Source organism: Ahaetulla prasina, chromosome 2 (assembly GCF_028640845.1).
Source record: "Ahaetulla prasina isolate Xishuangbanna chromosome 2, ASM2864084v1, whole genome shotgun sequence".
NCBI classification, from domain to species: Eukaryota; Metazoa; Chordata; class Lepidosauria; order Squamata; family Colubridae; genus Ahaetulla; species Ahaetulla prasina.
Window position 1 is genome coordinate 229,819,795 of NC_080540.1, and position 16,011 is coordinate 229,835,805.

A 16,011-nucleotide genomic window follows, 5' to 3' on the forward strand; every position below is an offset into this window, starting at 1 on the left:
CCCGCGTAAAATTGGAAGTGTCTTGGCGACGTTTCGACGAAGTCTCATTCGTCATCTTCAGGCTTCAGCTTCGTGCTTCTGGGAGCAATGTGTGACTACAGCTGTTTCTTCCCTTTTAACTGCTAGTGGGGGTTTGAACTGATTGGGTGGGAGCTTGGCTGTGCTCTGACTAAAATCCAAGACAGAGAACAAGAAAACGGCACAGCCCTCCTCCCATATATAAAAGGCACCACAGACAGAATCAGCAAGATCCTCCACAAACACAACATCAAGACAACATTCTGCACAAACCAAAAAATATCCACCATCTTAAGAAACCCCAAAGACAAAATAGAATTGGAAAATCAAGGAGTATATGAAATCCCATGCACCGCCTGCCCCACCACATACATTGGACAAACCAACAGAAGAATAAGTGCACGCACTGAAGAACACAAGAACTCAGTCAAGAAAGAGGAACCAACTTTTTTTTTTTTTTTTTTTTTGTTTACATTTATACCCCGCCCTTCTCCGAAGACTCAGGGCGGCTTACAGTGTATAAGGCAATAGTCTCATTCTATTTGTATATTTTTACAAAGTCAACTTATTGCCCCCCCAACAATCTGGGTCCTCCCAGATTGAACTTCTTCCCTGGTCCAACACCTTAAAGCCACAGGACACGATATTGACTTTAAAAAGACCAGAACTATCGCCAAAACTGAACACTTTAACAACAGAATAATCAGAGAAGCCATCGAGATAGAAAAACGCCCACACAGCATGAACAAACGAGATGATACCTCCCGCCTACCAGCCATTTGGAAACCTGCCCTTATTGACAAACGTGTCCCTAACACGAGGAATGACACCAGACCCACACTCACGAGGTCCACACAGGATGTCACCACCACACATCCACCCAGAAAGCAGACCCAAACCCATACTGATCATGAAGCACGATTAAGGACCAGAAGCCAAACCGCAGCTGCAACATTGGCCATTTCAAACCCCTCCAATCCATACATGCAGCAGACTGACACCCACTGTGAAGATGTGGCACGACCGCGAACACGAAGCCGGACAACAGCTGTGCAGCTCACCAGCTCAAATCCCCCTGCAGCTCAGACTAATCTGAGCACAACCAAGCCCCCACCCAAAGAGGACACACCCCCATCCAATCAGAGCACCAAAAAAACCCCATCCAATCAGAGCACAGCCAAGCTCCCACCCAATCAGTTCAAACCCCCACTAGCAGTTAAAAGGGAAGAAACAGCTGCAGTCACACATTGCTCCCAGAAGCACGAAGCTGAAGCCTGAAGATGACGAATGAGACTTCGTCGAAACGTCGCCAAGACACTTCCAATTTTACGCGGGAGAAAACCCGAATAACCAAAGATATATATATATATATAAATATGCTTTGGGTAAATTAGAGTGAGAAATTGCCCAAAGGGCATCAAATTTGCATTGTGGTTGATCGGGCATTTTGCATGCAAAAGACTGGCTCCAGTGATCAAGGTTCAATTTGTTATTCAAAGAGTGGCCTACTTTATGCAGTGACCATACAATACTTTACATAAAGATTGTGATTTTTTTTTAATTAGGGAGAGGGTTTTTATATTTTTAGTCTTTTTTGTATTTTAACAGAGAGAGAGAGAGAGAGAGAGAGAGAGAGAGAGAGAGAGAGAGAGAGAGAGAGAGAGATGGAGGGAGGGAGGGAGGGAGGGAGGGAGGGAAAGAGTGAGTGAGCGAGCTTCCTATATTGCCTGCACAGCCTTACACAAGAAAAGCACATAATCAGAAGATTTATGTTTATTTATTAAACATATTTGCATTCCACTGCAATAAAAAAATGACTCAGTAGCACACATAAAAGATACAATACAGTAAAGCAAAACACATATAAATATTAAAAATACAATAACACAATAAAAAGAGAAAGAGAATAAAAGGTAGCAACAAGAAGTCAGGGGAAGGCTCTCCAAAAAGTTTAATCTTTAGAAACTTGTGGAAAACCAGCAAATACAGAATCAGCCCGATCACCAAAGGGAAGCTGACAAAATTGGTGCTGTAATAAAAAAAAAAGCCCCCTGAAGCTCCTTCAAAGTGTGGATTTTACAGCCCTTTCTTCCTGCTAGATTCAATTTGACAGGTTGAAATTGGCATGTACTAAGCCATGAAGGGCTTTGTAGATTAAAAAAAAACCCAGAACCAGACTGAATCAGAAACCAACTGGCAACAAATGCAATGCAGGGCCGGCTGCATTTTGAACCAACTGAAGTTTCCAAATATTCTTTTAAGGTCAAACCCAAATAGAGCACATTACAGTAGTGTTATGTATTCTTGTATGTTCCTTTAAATATTTGAGCGGGAAATCAGCACGTTGCTGATTGGACGAAGCCGTCTGTAGAACTGTATAAAAGGAGAGGTTTGTTCCCCAGCCTGTTGCTGGGTTCACCCTATATTAAAGAGCTGTTGTCACTACCCTGGTCTCCAGCCTCGTTACTTCCCGAACATAACACTGGCGACGAAGGTGGGATCTCGAGGCTAAGGAGAACCAGAACCGAGCTGAAGCACGATAGACCCGAACCCAGCAAACACAGGGCAGAAAAGCGGAGATGGCCAGCTACACTCCGCCCGCACTGCTTGACCCGCTAAAGAGAAATGGGGAACGATATGACCCGTTTGAAAGCTTTCTAGAAGCCAACGAACTGCAAGGAGTTCCAGATAACCGAAAAGGGCTTATTTCTTAAGCCACTGTGGTCCGGAGGTCATTGATATCGCGGAAGCCCTGGCAGAGCCAACGCCGCTACAATCAGTGTCGTGGCCAACTCTACAGACTTTACTAAAAACCACTTGCACCAACGCCGTCCAAATACGTGAGGCGGTTTGAATTCGGAGGCGAAGGCAGATGGAGGCGAATCCATCGGTGACTACATGGCCGCCCTAAGAAAGCGTCCAAGGACTGCGGATACCGCGACCTAGACGAGGTGCTCCTCGAGCAACTCATCCGAGGGTCGAGACATCCGTTTGCGGCGGCTGCTAGCAAAGAGCAACCTGGCGCTGGCCAACGCCTGGACGAAGCCAGAGCACATGAAATGTCCACCCAAGCGGCGGAGACACTGCAAAGCCGGTCCCACCAAAGGCAAGCGAAGACAACCCCAGTGCACCAGGAGGAGGTTCAGACCGAATCCGACGGTGAAGATGAGGAAGGGTCTGCAGAACCGAGAAACGCGACAAAGGGGACCGAGACGAATGCGGAAGCTGCGGTGGTCAACACCAGCGCCAACGCTGCAAATTTAAGGACGCGACATGTCGGCGGTGCGGAAGAAGGGCACCTAGCTCAAGTTTGTCGAGCGCCCAACCTTCCCGCCGAAAATTCAAATCGGCCAATCAGAGCGCTGAATCGGCAAGGCGACCCGCGATTGGCTCAAACAAAAAGGCGCGGATTCAAACCAAACGACTGTGGTCATAGGCCGCGCCGACAAAGTGGAGAAGAAGATCTTCACCAGACCAAAAATAGAGGGAGTACGGTGCCGGCTTGAAGTAGACACGGGATCAGCGATCACCATCATGTCCTGGGACACTTTGGCGAAGTCACTGCCGTCAGTCGCGGCGCCACCTGCAAGCACAACGGCTGCGAATCCATGACTACCAGGGGAATCGCATCCCTGTTCGAGGGACCACCTCCGTCCGAGTCGAGTACGGACCACATAGGAAGACCCTGCCCATCACGATCGTTGAAGGAACCCTGCCCAGTCTGTTGGGACTAGACTGGTTTCGTGCCCTGGGCATGGGAGTGACTGGCATCTACAGAAGTGACTGTAACCTGAAAGACATTCTCTTTAACGAGTTCAAGATGTCTTCAAGGACTGCCTGGGCAAGTACAAGGGGACCCCTATTTCCTTCAACTTAGACCCCAGGTAGCTCCCATTAGGCTTAAGGCGAGGAGAGTCCTTTGCCCTAAAACCAAAATCGATAAGGAGCTAGATAAGCTCATAAATCAGGGGATTTTGGTGCCAGTCGATCACGCAAAGTGGGAGACGCCAATCGTCACCCCAATAAAACCAGACGGGTCAATTAGAATTTGCGCTGACTACAAGGCGACGCTTAACAAAGCCTTACAGAAAAGCGCTTACCCGGTTCCAGTGGTGCAACATCTGCTGCACTCTTTGGGGCGAGGCAAGTCTTTGCAAAGTTAGACTTGGCCCAAGCCTACCAACAACTGCCCGTAGACGCCCACACAGCCAAGCCCAAACGATTGTAACGCACAGGGGGCCTTCAAGTGCACCGATTGCAATTTGGGGTGAGTGTGGCACCAGGGCTGTTCCAAAACCTAATGGAACGACTTCTGCAGGGGCTCCCAGGGGTAGTTCCCTACTTCGATGATGTCCTGATTTCAGGGGAAAACATAGAGGAATTGGGGGAGCGTTTAAGAAAGGTTTTGGGCATTTTCCGGACAGCCGGATTAAAAGTCAAGGTAAACAAATGCCAGATAGGGGTCGAATCCGTCGAATTCTTGGGCTACCGGATAGACAAGAAAGGAATTCACCCTACTGAGAGCAAGGTCAAGGCAATTAGAGAGGCTCCAGCGCCCAAAAACAAAGCAGAGCTGCAGGCATTCCTGGGGTTAGTGAATTTTTACGCGGTCTTTTTAAAGAACAAAGCGACCGTTGCCGAACCGCTGCATAGGCTTTTAGGAAAAAATACTGTTTGGTCTTGGGGAAAGTCGGAAAATAGGGCTTTTGAAGCAGTAAAGAACCTGCTCTCAAGGGACAGCCTGCTCATCCAATATCACAACTCATTGCCCCTAGTGCTGGTTTGCGATGCCTCCCCTTATGGGGTGGGGGCTGTACTCAGCCATAGACTTCCAAACGGCACAGAAGCCCCTATAGCTTTTTACTCTAGAACGATGTCCTCCCCAGAGAGGAACTACAGCCAATTAGATAAAGAAGCACTAGCCATTGTGTCAGGGGTTAAAAAATTCCACGAATATGTCTTTGGGCGGGATTTTGAAATCGTGACTGACCACAGACCGCTACTAGGGATACTGGCTGGCGACCGCCCAACGCCTGTGGCACTTTCGCCACGCTTGACCCGATGGACTATTTTCTTAGCCGCTTATTCGTACAAGCTGCATCATCGGCCAGGGAAAGAAGTGGGGCATGCAGACGCGTTAAGCAGATGCCCACTACCAGGGCCTATCGAAGACCCTACGCCGGGGACGCCCATCCTGCTTATTGACTCTTTGGACTCTGGCCCAGTCACATCTAAAGAAGTGGCTCGGGCATCATACCGGGACATTATGTTAAGGACTGTACTCGGTTGGGTACAAAGAGGGTGGCCCGCTGCGCCGGGCGAACGTTTTAAGGAGTTTGTTAAAAAAAGGGATGAGCTCTCGGCTCAAGGGGGGTGCCTGTTATGGGGTGATCGGGTGGTAATCCCCGATAAATTAAGGGGAAAGGTACTGGACCTCCTCCACGAGGGCCACCCAGGGATCGTCCGAATGAAGGGGCTAGCAAGAAGCTATGTGTGGTGGCCACTCATGGATTCAGAGATTGCTGAGAGGGTAGGGAAATGCCAGGCTTGCCAAGAGTCCAGACCCCTACCTCCAACGGCCCCAGTCAGGGAATGGGAAAAACCCCAAGGGCCCTGGTCAAGAATTCACATTGATTTTGCTGGCCCTTTCCATGGCCAAACCATTCTCTAAATGGTTGGAGATCATACTCATGAAATCCACGACAGCCGAGGCAGTAATCGCAGCCCTGCGCCACCTATTCGCAACCCACGGGTTGCCTGACACTCTGGTGTCAGACAACGGGCCGCAATTCACGGCAGCCCAGTTCGAGGAATACTTGGCAGAGGAGGGCATCCGACATGCCCTCTCTGCGCCTTTCCACCCTGCGTCGAATGGCCTTGCAGAGCGTTCCGTCCGGAGCGCTAAGGAGGCATTGTCCAGGCTCAAGCCAGGTGACTGGCAAACAAAGATAGACTTCTTTCTGGCCGTTCAGCACAGAACCCCAAGCACTGCTACAGGCAGAAGCCCAGCCGAACTATTGATGGGACGGAAACTCCGGTGCCCACTTGACCGCTTGAGTCCCCATTACACACCAGAGGGTTACAAGGGGGAAATAGACAAAACAAGGGAATTGGGCATAGGCGACCGAGTGTGGGCCCGCAACTACGGGGACGGCCCGAGTTGGCTCAGGGACAAATAATAAAAGCAACCGCCCAAAGTCATACTTGGTTGAATTACAAGACAACCGAGTATGGAGGCGCCACATAGATCAGATAAGGAAACGAATAACTGAACAACCTAAGCCACAGAAACAAATTATGACCCTCCTTATTTGAACCCACAGCTGACAATGACCGGGAGGCGCAAGACTTAGCTGAGGTCCCAGAGTTCCAGCGACGCCATCTGGTTCCAGAGGGAAACAACAGGGAAAATTACAAAAATAATCCAGGGCCGGATGGCCAAGAAAAGGAATCTGCCAATAATCCAGGGCCCGATGGCTTAGAGAAAGAGCTGGGAGGAGAAAATAGACCCTCCGAACAGCTCAAAACACCACCCAGAACTGAACCGCGCAGGTCTGAAAGAACTAGGAGACGCCCAGGTTATTTGCGTGACTACGTCGAAAAATAACATGTAAATAAAATGCAAATAGAGGCAAAGTGTTTTCTGGGAGGGGAGGAGTGTTATGTATTCTTGCATGTTCCTTTAAATATTTGAGCGGGAAATCAGCACGTTGCTGATTGGACGAAGCCGTCCGTAGAACTGTATAAAAGGAGAGGTTTGTTCCCCAGCCTGTTGCTGGGTTCACCCTATATTAAAGAGCTGTTGTCACTACCCTGGTCTCCAGCCTCGTTACTTCCCGAACATAACAAGTAGCCTAGATAGGTGATGCTAAGGGCATGAGTAACTTGCCAGCAACAGAAACATCAGCTGAAGTTGGCCACAAGCCCCTTTGGCAATGGCTTCTACCTGCTCATCTAGAACAGGAGTGTCAAACTCACATGCTGGCCCCGCCCACCCCCGTTTAGCGAAGGGGGAGAAGTCGTGATATGTCAAGTGATGACAATGTGACGTCGCGAATTTGACACCAGTGATCTAGAGGAACTCGAATTATTCATTCCTTGTTTTATAGGAACCAGAAAGCAGATTTGCCAAGGCAGACCATATCTAGATAAAATTAAAGATGTAGTATGATTGTTTGCACGTGTGTTCCTCCCTACACAGATTTTGACTCATTCCTAACTTGGCTGATTACAATGAGAGATGAACATGCCAATGTAGCCAGAATGCAAAGAGATTCTCATTCTATAACAATAAAAAGTACGGGGGTGTTTATTTTCAAAATGGGCCAAAGAGGAGTTCTTTCAAAGAGGAGGTCATGTCGCCTTTATTATTTTCTTTTTCCGTACTTGTGAGGAACCTGAGTGTATGGGCCTTTATGAAGATTTCTCACTGAACAGGTTTCAGGGTTTGAAATAGTTAATTCAATCTATCATGCCACATCAGATTTACCTTGAAGTCACCTTCCAATTTAATTCAAGCAGTGAGTGGTTTTCTGTTGGTTGAATTAACTGATCAGAGACAGCTGAGTACACAGTTTGCTTGTTTCCTAAATACAATTAAAACCTTAACGAAGAATGGCACTCTGGATTTAGATCTCAAAACAGAAAGAACCATGAATTTCTAAATAGGCCATGACCAAACTGGGACAAGGGTTCCTCTATAGAGATATGCTCATTTTCCCCATTTCAAATATACCGTGTACACACACACGCATTATAACCAGAAGGATGGAAGAGCAAGTCAATGAAAATGGAACGTTTTATTAGAGACTAGCCAAATTAGCAACATAATGGACAATTAAAAGCTGGGGGGGGGTGTAAAAGCAAGATAAACTTAAAATATGTTTGTTTCTTTTCTTTCTAGTCAAGAAAATGAATTTATTAGAATGCCTCTGAAAAGATACCAAGAACTTATAAACAGCACTTTTTCATGAGCAGGAGAAGAAGGAAAGAACAAGCCAATTTTGTGTTACCAGCAATATGGAAATCATAGTTGTCATTTCTTTCCATTTACTGCAGCATAAAAGTATCTACTTCCTACAACTTGTTGTTGTTCCCAATTTAGGCAAATCAGCCTTCTCCATCCCTCCTTAAAAACAGTAGCAAAGGAAGCTGACCAAAAAAAAAGGGGGGGGGAGCTGTATTGTCTTTATAATCTGACCAGTGCTACTAAAAGGTCTACTTGTCAAAGTCATGGCTTTACATTGGATAGATCTTGGCCTCTGCCTCCCTTCTCCGCAAAAGAAAACAAATTAATTGCTGAATATTCCAGGAAAGAAATTCAAGATTAAAAAATGACCAAATTATCCCCATATAGAAAAATAAAGGTTGAAAAATTTTAGCTTTCCTGAAAGGACAATTGAATTATAATTATTTATGAACAGCATAATATATGCAACAATTAGAGCTCCCAAATATATTAGCAGTGGGCAAAGGCTGGGAAAAAAAGCTCTGAAGTCAAGCAGGCTTCTGCTACTGGCTTTATTAAATTGTTCTAATGGGAGGCATTAAAAGGCAATAAGCCAGAAAGTGGGAGACTGTAAATTCTAATCCAGCTACTTGGATGACTTTGGCCAGCCCCTTCCTCTCAGTCCTAGTAAGGAGGCAATGTCAAATCACTTTCAAATTTGTCCAGGCAATCATTAGGAATCAACACTGACTCAAAGGGCCCTCTTCAAAAGAAGGGGAGGGGAGGGATAGGGATAAAAGCAGCTATGTATGAACTATACTATAATAAACAGTATAACTGTTTCTTTTCTGACAGATAACTCTTATTTTTTTTCTCAGGTTGTAAATTTAAGTCTAGCGTTGAACACTTTGCTCTCTATTCTTCAAGTGCATTTCACTGACAAGAAGAAGCATTCGTGACACGTCTTCAAAGCTGAATCCAGAGCCACAAGAGACTTCAGGTCCAGCCTCTCAACCACACCGAACTGACATGCTAAAGTTCCTAAGTTCCTTTTCATTATTTAAAGGTAGCAGAAAATGAAAGCTCAGACAACTCCCAGCATGTGGAGGATTGCCCACCCACTCTATATACAGCATATGTAAATGCCTGTGAACATTCTTTGCATTCAACTTAAAGAAATTATTTAATAGAATTTCATAAAATAGTCAAGAAGATATAGTAAGCTGAGACAATGGGTGACTGGAGACATTTTAAATATAACTGTTTCTTTTCTAACTGAAAGGTAATTCTTATTTTTTTTTCAGGCTGTAAATTTAAATCCAGTGCTGAACATTTTGAATCTCTATTCTTCGGGTGCATTTCGCTGACAAGAAGAGCCATTCTTTGCCCTTCCTCAAAGCTGAATCCATGCAAAGGTGCTGCTTTTTCCTATAAATAACTCATGATAGCCCAAGGACAACTTCAGAAACTGCTTTGTAATCAGAACTGTTGGACAATAGAATTGGGAGAGGGTGAAACAAGATTGCATGTATTTATATTTTAAATTGTCTAATAAAATTAACAATCATGCTCTTCCATTTCAAAACTCTTTAAAATTCACAAGAGAGTTATTGAAGAGGGCTTTATGGAAACTGCCCTAGAAAAACTTATAATTTAACATAAAAATTTAATGCTAAGACTTGAAGCATATAATGGAAAATATATAACTTGCAGCTAACACAAAAGAAAAGCTTCTTCTGCCTTGATTCACAGCAATAAAAAGGGCACGGCCAATGACTATATGGGAATATGCCAGAAGGTTTATTCACTACACTATCTTCCCAGGAAAAAGTTATTAAAATAAGAATTGCTCATCTTTAAAGTTTAAAGAAAGGCTGCATCTTGGTTGTTTTTTTTTCAGACTGCAAACTACTTAATCTTCAAATGGTATGTTGGATGCCTCATGTTAAAAAATGGTCAGGACTAAAACAAAAATTAAATCCAATGAAATAAAGCTTGCATAGTTGTAGTTTGTACAATGTGTATTTCCCATTTTCCATGTATTTTATATTCTTCCCTTTCCAATTCAGAGAGACACTGGTTCAAGTTGTGTGCCCTGGTTTAAGCCCATAAGTCAGAGAAAAGAAAGAAATTCAAGTTACCACTGTAATAGGCAGACCAGGGATGAACATACACATAGGATAAGGAAAAAATAATACGTATGTATATTTGTTTAGGATGAAACAGTGAAATAGCAAATTATTTTTATGATTTTCTCATCAATACTCTCCAGATGTTTTGATATTATAACTCCTAAAATTTGGGAATTTAAGAAACCTGACTAAAAACACCATTATGTAGTTATTACTGTGACATCATTCTAATAAACAAATCAAGCAAATATTACGCTATGTATCTAGGAATAGGTTGCACAGAACTATATCCAATTAACACTAATTTATCAGGCAAAGTGTTATAATAGGGGAAGTCTGTTAACTTTCACTCCCTCTGCTGGCTGCACACTGCAGGAAAAGCATGTGTTATGTGTATGTATCCCTGGCTAGCTATGTTCAACCATTGTAGCTACACTGAGCTACAAATTCCCCTCAAGTTTTACAACTAATATCCTCTTAGTTAAATGCAGAAAGAAAAGATGGATTTTTGTAGTCATCCTACTAAGGATTTAGGATTGAAATTGAACACAATAAATCTAATCAATTTATAATCCAAAGCTGCTCAGGAATCCTGTAAGCCTATTCACCTATACGTTTGTCTTTCAGAAAAATCCGACTAACCACAGATTTTAGAGGAACTAAACCAAAATTTGTGCCTGGTTTTTCAATCTGTATCTGATATCTGAAACAGATATCAAGAGTGAATTATTCCTATTTCAATGCAAAATTGTATTTGCTGTTCAGGTATTGGGTTATGTGCAAAGCCTTATTTTAGGAATATATAGTTGCCAATTTTCAACCTTAGCTCCATGCACACAGTACAAATATTATCAATACACATATAACCCACTCTTGCAGGTACAAATTATCTTTGCTGTAGCAGTGTAGGTTACTGCCTTGTTATATTCCTTTTGAAAAAGGTTATGAGATGCAATAAATATTTCTTTGTCACTAAGATCATATGCTATCACAACAGCTGGCAAGACAGAGCTTATGGATAGCAAGATGAATGGCAGATCCATAACATACATCTGGGTACACCAAAGAAAAATTAAACATGGTGCTTGGACCATTCACATATGGACACTCAAAACCAGAAAGGATTTCTAATCTTTGGTTATTAGTAGCATCAGTAGGGAAACTTTATTTTTACAAAGCCAGTTCACACACACAAAGAGGTGTTGGTCTTACCTGAACGCCTTTCTTGGGACAGTGGGACCAGGAGTCAGGAATGGGTTAACTCTGTCTCAGTTAGGACTGAGTCTGCAAGCTGTTAAGCTCCTCCTCTTCCTCTTGCTCCCCAGCTTTTTGACAAAGATGATGCCGCAGACTGACATGCTGAGTTGTAGAGACAAGGTTGTGTCCCTCCCCAGAGGCCAAGACCAGAAGGCACTGCTGGTCCCAACATCCCAAGAAAGGGCATTCAGGTAAGGTCTTGACCAGCAGTCAAGAATGGGACATACCAAAGCAACATGTCCTAATGGGAGGGAGCCAACCGGTCCAGTGTCCCCTGCCCGTATGGACATGTTGCAGCACCCGTCAGCGAAAGGCCGCCTTCTCTGAGGCATAAACATCTAGCTTATAATGGCAGATAAATGGTGAAGGGGATGACCAAATGGTGCCCCGACAGACCTCTTCCATGCGGCTGAGGTGGCCGTGCTCCTGGTCGAGTGGGCAGTGATACGCTTAGGGGCGGGCAAGGCCTGCGCCTCATAGGCTTTAGCAATACAAGCCTGAAGCCAATGCCCCAGAGTAGGGGATGTAACCCAGAGATTCTGTCCTCCTCAGGGAGGTCTTTATATATATATATATATATAAATATATATATTTTATATACACACACACACACACACACACACAAATCTCCATACATCTAAGATATGCCACGTACATTCCAGGTGGTGGACAGGTTCAGGGCAGAAATGGGCAATATCAATTCCTGAGACCTGTGGAATGTTGTGTTAATCTTTGGAATGAATGTAGGGGCCAGACACAAGATGACCCTGTTGGAATGGAAGACACAAAGGTCTTTGTGAGGGCTGAGTTGGAGGCCCTAATTGAGAGGGCCGCCAACTCAGAAATTTGTCAGGCCAATATTATGGCCACCAGAAACGCCACCTTATATGATAGGAATCGGAGGCTGGCCTCCCTCAGGGGTTCAAAGGGGCCCTGGATAAGGGAAGTTAAGACCCTTGTAAGATCCCAAGTGGGATAACGTGGACCATGGGAGGGCCAAGGTTGGTGGCCCCTCCAAGGAATTGACGAAGCAGTGGGAGCTGGGAGAGGGAGCCCATGGACCCACACAATAGAATGGAAGAAAGGGCTGCTACCTGTCTCCGAAGAGTGTTTGGCGACAATCCCTCATTGAGGCCATCTTGCAGGAATTCCAAGATGTCAGCTGTGAAAACTGCTGTGGTGACCTGGTCATGCTTGGCGCACCAGCCACTGAATGCCCAAGTAGCGTTGCAGATGTGGTTGGTGGAAGCCCGGCATGAGGCCTGAATGGTGTCGATGACAACTTGTCCTTCCTCAGCAGGCTCCATTCAAGCGCCAAGCGGTCAGTTGGAACCACTGAGGGCCCAAGTGGACCAACGCCACCTGGCTGAGGGAGATCCTGTCCTGAGGAATCCTCCAGGGCCGGGTCACCGAAAGGGCCACCAGGGCCATGAATCAAGGCTGCCTGGCCCAATGAGGCGCCAGCAGGATAAGCTCTGCCCCCTCCTCCAGCAATTTCCTGATGACCTTAGGGATCAGAGGGAGAGGGGGAAAGGTATAAAGCAGCCCCAGTGGTCAAGGGCTGCACAGGGCATCCACTCCCTCAGCTCCGAGTGATGGAAATCTGGCAAAGAACCTCAGTATTTGGCGGTTGTCCTGGGTGGCAAACAGGTCGACTCTTGGGATGCCGAAGTGGTCCATCAGTTCCCAGAACAGGAACAGGTGCAGGTGCCAATCTGCGTGGTCGACTGAAGCTAGGCTAAGCCAGTCTGCCTGCATGTTTGCCACCCCTGAAATATGCACAGCCCAAATTGACCACATATGTGTCTCCGCCTAGAGACCCAAATGTTCAGCTTCCTGCATGAGGTGCCGAGAATGGGTCCATCCAAGGCGGTTGATGTGGGCCTTGGTGGCCACACTGTCTATCAGAATCAGAATGTCTCAATCCTCTACTGCATCCTGAAATGCTCTGAAGGCCAGCTAAATTGTTCGGAGCTCCAACCAATTTATGTTGTGACCCAGGTCCTCCTGGGTCTACTGGCCCTGGGCCATGTCTGATGCAAGGTAAGCTCCCCGACCGTAAAGGCTGGTGTCCATTGTCAGGACTAGATGGTGCGGTTCCCTGAACTCCTGCCCCCTGGTGACAACTTGGGAGGTCCACCACTTGAGGAAGAGGAGGACCTCTAGGGAAACCTGGACCTTGTTGAGGACATATTCTGGCGCGTCCACTGATACGAAACAAGAAACCACTGCAGAGCCCTGCAGTGGAGCCGTGCCCAGGGCACAATGCCTATGCATGACACCATCTTTCCCAGGAGCTGGGAGAGAAGAAGCAGGAAGACGGGTCTCCCTTTCCTGACCCTCCTGACCAAGTCCCTTAGGCTGGAAAGGCATTCTTGGGAGAAATATACCTTGTTCTTGATCGTATCGATGACTTCCCCTAAATGTGTATGCGAGTCGTTGGAATCAGTTGGCTCTTGGCCCTGTTGATGGAGAAACTGTGGTCTCATAAGATCTGAAGTGTGGTATTCAGGTCCTTCCTCACCAGAGACTCTGAACTGGACTGGATAAGGAGATCATCTAAATAGAACTCGATCCTTAACAGTAGTGTCCAGAGATGGCCCGCTAGCACGGTCATCAGTTTGGGAATACTCTGGGAGCGGAAGAGAGACCAAATGGCAGGGTGTGATACTGATAATGTCTCCCCGCATGACAGAAGCAGACAAATTTCCTGTGGGCCGGAAGGATGGGGACATGGAGGTACGCCTCCATCCACTGATGTGAGAAAGTTGCCCTCCCTGACGCTCTCCAAGAGGGTCTGGAGAGACTGCATCTTGAACCTTGGTAAACAATGCGATGGTTCAGAGACTTGAGATCGAGAATTGCTCTTCATCTCCCTGAGGATTTCTGTATCATTGACAAGTGGGAGTAAAAGCCCTGCCCACGTTGTTCCCATGGAACCGGTTGTATGGCCTGGATGTCGACAAGGTGTTTTATGGCCGATTCCATGAGGAGCCGTTTTGTCTGGTCCCATGAGAGAGGACAATGGACAAAAAATCTCCGGGGGGGGGGGTGTTGAAGGGGAATTCCAGGGAGAGGCCCGACTTGACCTTCTCCCTGATCCAAGCGTTCATGGTAACCTCCTACCGGTAGGTAAAAAGTGCCAGAGAGCCCCCAATGGGAGGATTGGACATGCAGTCAGTGGAAACATCGGAAGGGACGACCCCTCCCACTCTGAAAGGGCCATTTGGGAGGGCCCCTTTGTCCTTGCCTGCCCTGTCTGTCCTGAGGTATCCCTGTCTTAGGTTAAACTGTGATCGTTGTCCTGTGAACTGCTGTCCGAACCATGAAAGGGATGAAAATAAGGGTTAGGTCTGAAGTCCGCCCATTGGGACATGTTCGGCAGGATCTTGAATTTATCCCTGGATTCTATTAGGACGGGATCCAGAGAGTCACAGAACAATTTGTCCCCAGCATATGGGGAGGAAGCGAGTGTCCATATATTTCTGGCATCCGAGTTCCAATGGTGGAGCCAGAGGAGTCACCGAGATGCTGCTGTCGCACTGATAGATTTGGCCACAAATTTAGAGGCATTTAAGGTGGCATCCGACGAAAATTCTAAGGCTACTACAATTTTATTTAAATCCTGGTATGATCTCGTATCAGTGGTGGGAAACTTCTCCTGCAACTGCCTCAGCCAGAGCAATGATGCTCTGTTAAAGAATGAAGCTGCGGTGGCAGCTCTGATGGACCAAGCTGTGGACTGGTGAACCTTGATTAGTGAGTGCTCAAACCTCTTGTCCTCCAGACAGAGAGCTTCTTCCGGAGGTGCTGTTAAGACCACAGGACCGGAGAGTGCTACCACTGGGGAGTCCACGCTGGGGACCTGCAGAACAGTAGCGAACTCCATGCCCGTATTATAAAAACGCCGGTCAAGGTTATTAGGCATGGAATCGGAGGCAAGTGCAGCCTACTGTCGATGCACCACATTGAGAAATAGTTTGGGGGAGGTCACCTCTTCTATTTCAATAGCTGGCTCTGCAAATAGAGGTTCTGCGGGGTCAGGAGCTCTCATAGGGGAGCCAGGAGGTGAGTGGGCCAGGCACAAGCCAGTAGTGGTCCTTGCCTTATGGAGCAATGACTTAAATAGTTGTGGTCTGAAGAGGCTCACAAAAGAAGGGTGGTCCGGAATCAAATCCTCATCATCTGACATGTCTGGATCCCGGAGCACGTCCTCCCCAGTCAGAGAGACCTGACTGGAAGAGTCAGAAGGATAATCTGGATCCTGTGGATGTATGGGATCTCCCAGCTCTTGGGGATCCTGATGATACCCCTGGGCCCTGGGATGCTCAGAGACCAAAGACACAGGTCTGTGCTGCCAGCTAGCAATGATGCCCTGCTGGATTGCATTGGAAATTAAGGCTGCTAAGCCTTCTGGAATATCATGCTCCCACTGTTGTTCAGGCCTGACACCTGTGGCGGTGGGGGTAAAAGTCGCTAGAATGAAGCACTCCTTTGCTCCCCACCCCCCAGGGCCTTGCTATGCCAGGTTCTGAGATGGTAGCAAACAGTAAGCCACTGCAGCCAGGCAAGGTCTAGGCCTGAGGGAAGTTGTCATCCAGAGACCATGAGGTTGAAGGTAATCACTCAGGAAGAATGATCTGATCCACATGCCCT

General features: G+C 46.5%; 1 protein-coding gene across 2 annotated transcripts in view; it reads right to left on the reverse strand.

Moving 5' to 3' along the window:
- Positions 1–16,011, reverse strand: part of APBA1 (amyloid beta precursor protein binding family A member 1) — a 94,522-nt gene that overhangs the window by 49,104 nt on the left and 29,407 nt on the right. The window lies entirely within an intron of this gene.